General features: G+C 41.0%; 1 protein-coding gene across 2 annotated transcripts in view; it reads right to left on the reverse strand.

The window, feature by feature from the left end:
- The window catches only part of Loxhd1 (lipoxygenase homology domains 1), a 175,933-nt gene that overhangs the window by 111,082 nt on the left and 57,489 nt on the right, over positions 1–7,362 (reverse strand). The gene's annotated exons all lie outside the window — the stretch shown is intronic.

Raw genomic sequence — 7,362 nt, forward strand, 5'->3', positions numbered from 1 at the left:
TAGACCACTGAGCCATCTCACCAGCCCTACATCCACATATTTAACACGGGATTTTTCCCACACACAATGAAGCAAATACTGTATTGTCCACTTCTTATTCTTTGATTAAGTCTTATATCAAGAAATAACTCTTGCAAGAAATCTTCCACAGGAGATGTCATCCATCCTCCAAGTTTTGTTTTTGTTTTTGTTTTTTTTTCAGAACCGGGAATTGAACTCAGGCCCTTGCACTTGCCAAGGAAGTGCTTACTCCACTGAGCCATCTCCCCGGCCCCTATCCTCCAAGTTATTCAAATCTCAAACTTTTCCTCTATACACAACTCCTTCTTTGAACACATTTCCTTAGGCAAAACACAAAATCTTAATCTGAGTCAAATGAACTAGAGTACCAAATTAATTCCCTACAATTCTCTCACAGAAAGGTTAATCACATGAAATCTAATGAATATCTGGAATTTAATACAAAAATACTGTCTTCTTCCAGGTCTGATCCTCATTCAACCTTCCCTCCACCTCCTCTCCATCTCTTTCCCCATCACTAACCACATTCTGAAGTCATGGATTTAGAGCACAAAAGTCTCCTAGGCCCAGCCACTCATATTATGGTTGTTCAAAAGAATGTTCCTGGCATACTATAGGTTCTTCTTTCCACAGAGAAATTTTGACTATTCCCATTACTCAATTTGAAGCTCTACCTTCTTTTAAACTTGAAAACTAACTTGACACTCTCACAAGTCAAGCATTTTGACTAACCACTGCCATAAGGAGTATTTTTCATTGTTAGTTGTTCATAGTGTCTACAATTGACTATCACTTCCTTAACTTGAATGGTTGTCCTACAGGTACCCAGGTATCTCTGAGAACTCACCTGATAATGCACATTGTTTGACCATCAGCATGAACCTTAGCTTCAAGGACCAAGGAGAAACACAAGGGAAAGAGGAGCTAAGATAGAGAAAGCAAGTGTATATACCTTCAGACTCCCAGAACACTTCTCCACAGACAAATGATGGCACAGCATTTAAAGCAACAACCCCTTAAACATTTTACAAATGTATTGGGAATTAGCACAACAGAGCCCTGCGTTCACTCAGTGGATACAAAAGCTGAAGGCCAAAAAGGAGAATGAAGTACCCACACTTGTAGTGTGAACAAAAACAAGAACTATAAATGCTCCTGGCCCCGATTTTGCAACAGCAAGCAGAAACACGTAAACAACACCCAGTATGTAGGGGCAGATTTATTTGGGATGATGGGCACTGATCGGAATCGTTCCCAGAATACCGGGTCCCCATTGCTGCTGGTCTAGGGCTTCTATGGGATAAGCAAGCAGGAAGTACAGAGGCAGAAGGGCTTGTCAGTTGGGGATGGGTTTGTACAGTGTTCATCACAGTGACTAGTTCTGCATCGCAGCGATCAGCTGTTTCTAAGAGACAGGAGCAACCAGAGCTGGAGCAAGAACTGTTACCTGGACAACTAAGAAACTGAAGCATCTTGGCTGGGAGAGGGGGACATTTTCTGTTATAGTTTCAGTGTGAATCTCTTTGTCTATTAATTAAAAAAAAACAACAAACCTCAGAATTTCTATTTCTGGCCAAGGTCCACTAGGATCCATCATTTATGCTAGATTCTATGGGGTCACATAGACAAAAATGTAGCTAATTTCAGGCGAAATTGGAGGACAACCATGCAGGGTAATTTGGGAACACAGAAAAGTCCAATTATCAATGGTTTATTCACAAGTCTTTCTTTTCTCTGAACAAATCCCGCAGTTACAACCTCCTAGTTTATTTTTGAGTTGTTGTCTAATTGTTACCTGTGCCCTAGTTTGACTATTGACAAGAAAGCAAATTTCTGAAAGCCTAGAGTATTTTCTTACCTCTTCTGGTTCCCCTGAATGACAAGTTAGAAATGGTAAAAAATTAAGTATTATAACTGCTTTAAATATTTGCCAAAAATTCTATTTCTTAACTATTTAGTTCAGAGAAGGCCTTTACCACTGCATAATACCTATATGCTAGATAAAGAACACGAAATTTCCTTTTATACACCACACATTGTCGAACCACTAAGGATTTATAGAGAAGCTGTAAGAGCCAGGAAGAGTCAGAACAAGCAGAAACCCAGAAAATGGAAATGGTAAAATTTGTACTGCACTGTCCAGGGTTGGCAAGATAGCTCAGTGGTCTACAGCATCTGCTTAGGAAGCTTAGGCAGGTGCAGTGTACCAGCACCACGTGCTGCCCTAGCCCTGCCCTCAGAGTGGGCTGAGCCAGCCAAAAAAAATTGTACTGTCCCAAAACAAAAGACAATCCAAGCACTTCAAGACCAGGAAATTCGGCATGACGTGCCTGCCCCGACCCCAGGGTGTGCTGAGATGTCGGCTACTGAGACAACACGTTGGCGCACACCTGTAAGCCCAGCGCTTGGGAAGCTGAAAACAGGACGGTCACTATGAGGCCCATCTGTGTAGTGAGACCCTGTAGGCACTATACTCAATACATAAAACAAAACAAAAAAAAAAGTTCAAGAAGTTCACAGACATCTGAGGAAACAAAAGACTGGGCCATGAGGCTTGCAAACTTCAGAATCTAAACCGGAAACACCTGGATAAACAGAAACTCTTCCTGGAGCTGGGTCCTCATCCAAAAGGTGGGTAGGGAGATTTGCAAAGGAAGCCTATTTCCTCTGCCTTTGCTAGAGACAGAAAGTAATAATAACTGCTCCCTAAGAGGTCACTACCCTGAGCCTTGGTATAGGCAGATGGTAACAAATGTCCACACATTGAAGAGAAGCATCTGAGTGTCAAGACAAAGAGATCTTCAGAGCATGAGAAGAGAGATAATGCAATTAGATTAATAGAAGCCAGAAATACTGGTGGAGGGGAGCCAATCTGGAATTCTACATTCTAAAATTACCTTTGAAGAATGTGGATGGAATAGAAATAGTTTTCAAATGAACAAAAACATCGTTTACCAATAGTCAACTTTGTAAAAAAAAAAAATTCAAAAAGATGTATTCTCAGGAAGGAGAAAATTGACACCAGGAATAAGAGTTGAAATGCAGGAAATGGCAAGCAACCATGAAAACAAGTAGGCAGATATAAACCCATAATGACTCAATGAAATAATAGTATCTATTATGTGCATGTAATCTGCTTTTAAAATGTGGTGGTGTGTATACACAACAAATTACTTTTATGCTATAAAGAAGAATGAAATCATCATTGCAGGGAGATGGATGGAACCTGAGACCATAATGCCAGATGAAATAAGTCAGACAAAGTAAGTTATATAACATATGATTTCTTTCATATGGAAGCCTAAAATATAAATAAGTGTGTAAATAAATAATGATAATTCAAAACAGAAGAAAAATAGCACGCAACTAGACACATGGCTACTGTCTTAGTTACTCTTCTCTCATTGCTGGGACAAATACCGGACACTCAAAATGAAGGAAGGAAAGATTTATTTAGCTCACAGTTACTGGAGATTTCAGTCCATACTCAGCTGGGTCCAACACAGAGCAGCACACAGCAGAAAGCAACCTTTCATGGCGGTGGCAAAGAGCAAGAGCGCAAGGGAGGGGTAGCAGCAGCTCAAGCAGCTAGCTTCTCTTCCCACCTTACACTGTAATGAAAATTACCTGCCCCAGGGTAGGGGAAGTACTCACACCTATGGGTACTTCCCAGTACTTACCCACCTATGGGTAATCCCAGCAGTACTAAGACCCATAATCCCAGCCTTGGATCACACATAATCCCAGTGGATCATGAGTTAACACAAACTCTAGAAGTCCTCACCCCATGACTGCATGAGGCTTTGGGGGGACAACTAGACACAAACCCTAACAGCTACCATACTTAGAGGTTTCTAAGGCACTTATACATTGTAAAAAAGAAGCAGAGATATTAGTTGAATTTAAGGCCACATTAAATATGCATGCTAAAAATCACTAGAAGGGGATGGTTTGGCTCTCTGGCAGGTGCCACTCTGCCTTGGAGCCAGCTGATTATGGACTGAAACCTCCACTAACTTTGAGCTATATAAATTTTTGCTCCTTTAAATTCTGGTGTTGTGGGGCTGGGGAGATAGCTCAGTGGTCTGAGTGTTTGCCTGGCAAACTCAAGGACCCAGGTTTGATCTCCCATACTGCATTCCATGCCAGCCCTGCACCAAGCCAGCCACCGAAAGCAGGTGTGGTGGTGCACATCTGTAATCCTAGCGCTGGGGAGGCTGAGACGGGAGGATCACTACGAGCTCAAGCTGTGTAGGGAGACCTTGTACCAAATAAATAAATAAATAAAATAATTTTAAAAATAAATAAATTTGGGTATTAGGTATTTTGTCTCAGCAATGACAGAAAGGTAACTAAAACAGCAAGTCAATTCCAGAAACATAAAATTAAAATCAATTATCCCTAAATTTGTTCTTTGCAAGACATGTGGTTTTGATTATCTATTAAAAAACACAGTCATACAAAGTTGCCAAAAGTAGGCACCAGAGAAAAGAGCCTCTTCAACAAGCAAGTATCCACATGTAGAAGAATGAGATCAGGACCATAGCTCTCACTGGGTGCACAGTTAAACACCAAACGCATCAATGGCTTTAATCTAAGAATAAGCAAAATAGGAGAAATATTTTAAGATATTGGCACTAAAACAATTTCCTGGATAAGATTCCAACAGGTTGGGAAACAAAAATAAGAAAGAATAAACAGGATTATGTCAAAATAAAAAGTATTGCACAGCTAAGGAAACAACAGAGTAAAGGGCCATAAAGGGAGAAAATGTTTTCCAGGTATTCATCTGCCATCAGATTAATACTCTGAAAATGTAAAGAACTAAAAAAAACTTAATAACAAAATAGAAGTAATCCAATCACATTGTCCAAAACCCTTCTTAAAAGAATAAGTACAAAATTATTTTGTACACTGTTGGTGGGAATGTAAACTAGCGTAATCACCATGCATACCATAATGAAGATACCTCACAATGCTAAAATTCAAAATTCCATTTGGCTCAGATGTACCCCTTTGGGTGTATTCCCTAAAGAACTAAAGACATCACATCAAAGTGATGCAGGGACACCTATGCTTACAGCAGCACAATTCATAGTAGCTAATTTCTGGAATAGCCCTGATGCTCACCAATATGTGAACATCAACTGGTAAACAACGTGGTGACAGATATATGCAACAGAATACTGTTCAGCCATGAAGAATGAAGTCCTATCATTTGCTGGGAAACGGATGGAACCTGAGACCATAATGCATAAATGAATGAGTAAATAAAACAAAGGAGAGAAGGAAGACACAATAAGGCAGACTTCGGTAGCTTGGGAGGGCATTGGGGGAAAGGTAAGAGGACAGGGCAAAGGGACTCAAAATGATCAAGGTTTGTGATATACATGTATTGAGTCCCCTGCATCACTAATATAGATTAATAAAAAGTACAACTTGCCAATAAATATATGAAAAATGCTCAACATATTTAGCCATCAGGGAACTATGAATCAAAACTATATTGAGATTCCACCTCACACCAATTAGAGTGGTCATTACAAAAAATAACAAATGCTGGTGCAGATGTAGAAAAGGAATCTTCGTACATTGCTGATGAGGAGTCAAACTTGTACAGCTGCTATGGAAAACAGCATGAAATGTCCTCAAAAAGCCTAAAAATAGAACTACCATGTAGCTTGGCTCCACCACTCCTGGCACATGTCTTAAGGAAATGAAACAACATACAAAAGAGACACTTGCATACCTGTGCTTACAGTGGCGCTGTTGACAATAGCCACATTCTAGACCCAGCTGAGGTGCTCGTTAACAGGTGAACAGAGGGGGCTGGTGAGATGGCCCAGTGGTCTAAAGCACCTACTTACAACAAGCTTAGCAAAGTACAGGCACCGTGGTTCAATCCCCCAGCACCACATGCCAGCCACCCTGCCCCCTGGTGGGCTGAGCTGGCCACACACACACACACACACACACACATAAATAAATTAAAAAAAAAACAAACAGGTGAACAGATACCGAAAATAGGGCATACAGACACAGTGGAGCGTCATTCAGGCAAGAGAAGAATGAAATCCTGTGATTTTCAGAAAACAGACTGGAGCAAAGGACATCATGTTGACCAAAATAACACAAGACACAGAAAGGCAAAGTATCACACACCTGCTCTCCTATGTGGCAAGAAAAGGAATATCTGAAGGTAGAAGAGGGACAACTAAGGACTGAGAAAAAGTTGAGGGGGCAGTGAAAAGAGGTAGAAATGTCCACGGCCCGTATGTGCGCTAGGGAAATGTCGCAGTGTGGCCCATTCTTTTGTACAATCAGTACATGTTAATTACAAAAAGAGGATCGGCAGTCACACCATGCCCCCAGCAAATGAAGGAGAAAGACCATCTGACTATCTCACGAAGCACAGAAAAAGCATTAGATAGAATTAAATGCCACTTCATAATAAAAAGTATTAATATAAAAATAAAAGGGGGTTTACTTAACCAATCTAATAATGTCTACCAAAATCACTCAAGCAACCCAATTAATTAGAAAAAAAGCACTAAAAGCGATTCCTTTGGTTCTATCATGCACAGGTACAAACTCTATGATGACTGCGATCATATATCAATGATCAATGATATATACCAATAAAATCTGGTTGGTATTTTTTTTTTTTTTAAACCAGGGATTGAACTCAGGCCCTGGCACGTGCCAGGAAAGTGCTTATTCTTCTGGGCCATCTCGCCGGCTCTAGAAATTGTTTTTTAAAAAGGAACAATTCCTTTAAAATCAGAAACAAAGCCTGTGGATATAGCCTAGTTGCAGAGCGCATGCTTAGCATGTATCAGATGCTCAGTTCAATCCCAACACCACCCACAAACATCAACAACATGGGGGTGCATGCCTGCAATACTACTGATCTGGAGGGCTGAGGCATAAGGTTTAAAAGTTTGAACCCACCCGGGCATTCAGTAATTTATGCAGACACTGTCTCAAAACAAGCAAACAAAGAAGCCAGGGTCCTGGGCATGGTGGCACACACCTGTAATCGCACGCCTGGGAGGCTGAGGGGAGAGGATCACCGTGAGTCTGATACACAGCATGGCTACACAGCGAATCCAAGGCCAATCCGAACTATCTAGTGAGACTGTCTCAAACAAAGCAAAAGAACAGCAACAACAACAACAGTGTAAAGGGGTCAAGGACGTAGTTCAGTGCCAAGACCCTGAGTTCAATTCCCAGTACCATGAAAAAAAAAAAAAAAAAAAAAAAAAAAAATCAGGTGGGTCCCAGCAGCCCTGGCGGCAGGAGGAGGAACTGAAGCGGTCGAGCCGGGAAGCTCCGCGAGGC

This window comes from Octodon degus, unplaced genomic scaffold, assembly GCF_000260255.1.
Source record: "Octodon degus isolate 3935 unplaced genomic scaffold, OctDeg1.0 scaffold00003, whole genome shotgun sequence".
In the NCBI taxonomy this organism is placed as follows: Eukaryota; Metazoa; Chordata; class Mammalia; order Rodentia; family Octodontidae; genus Octodon; species Octodon degus.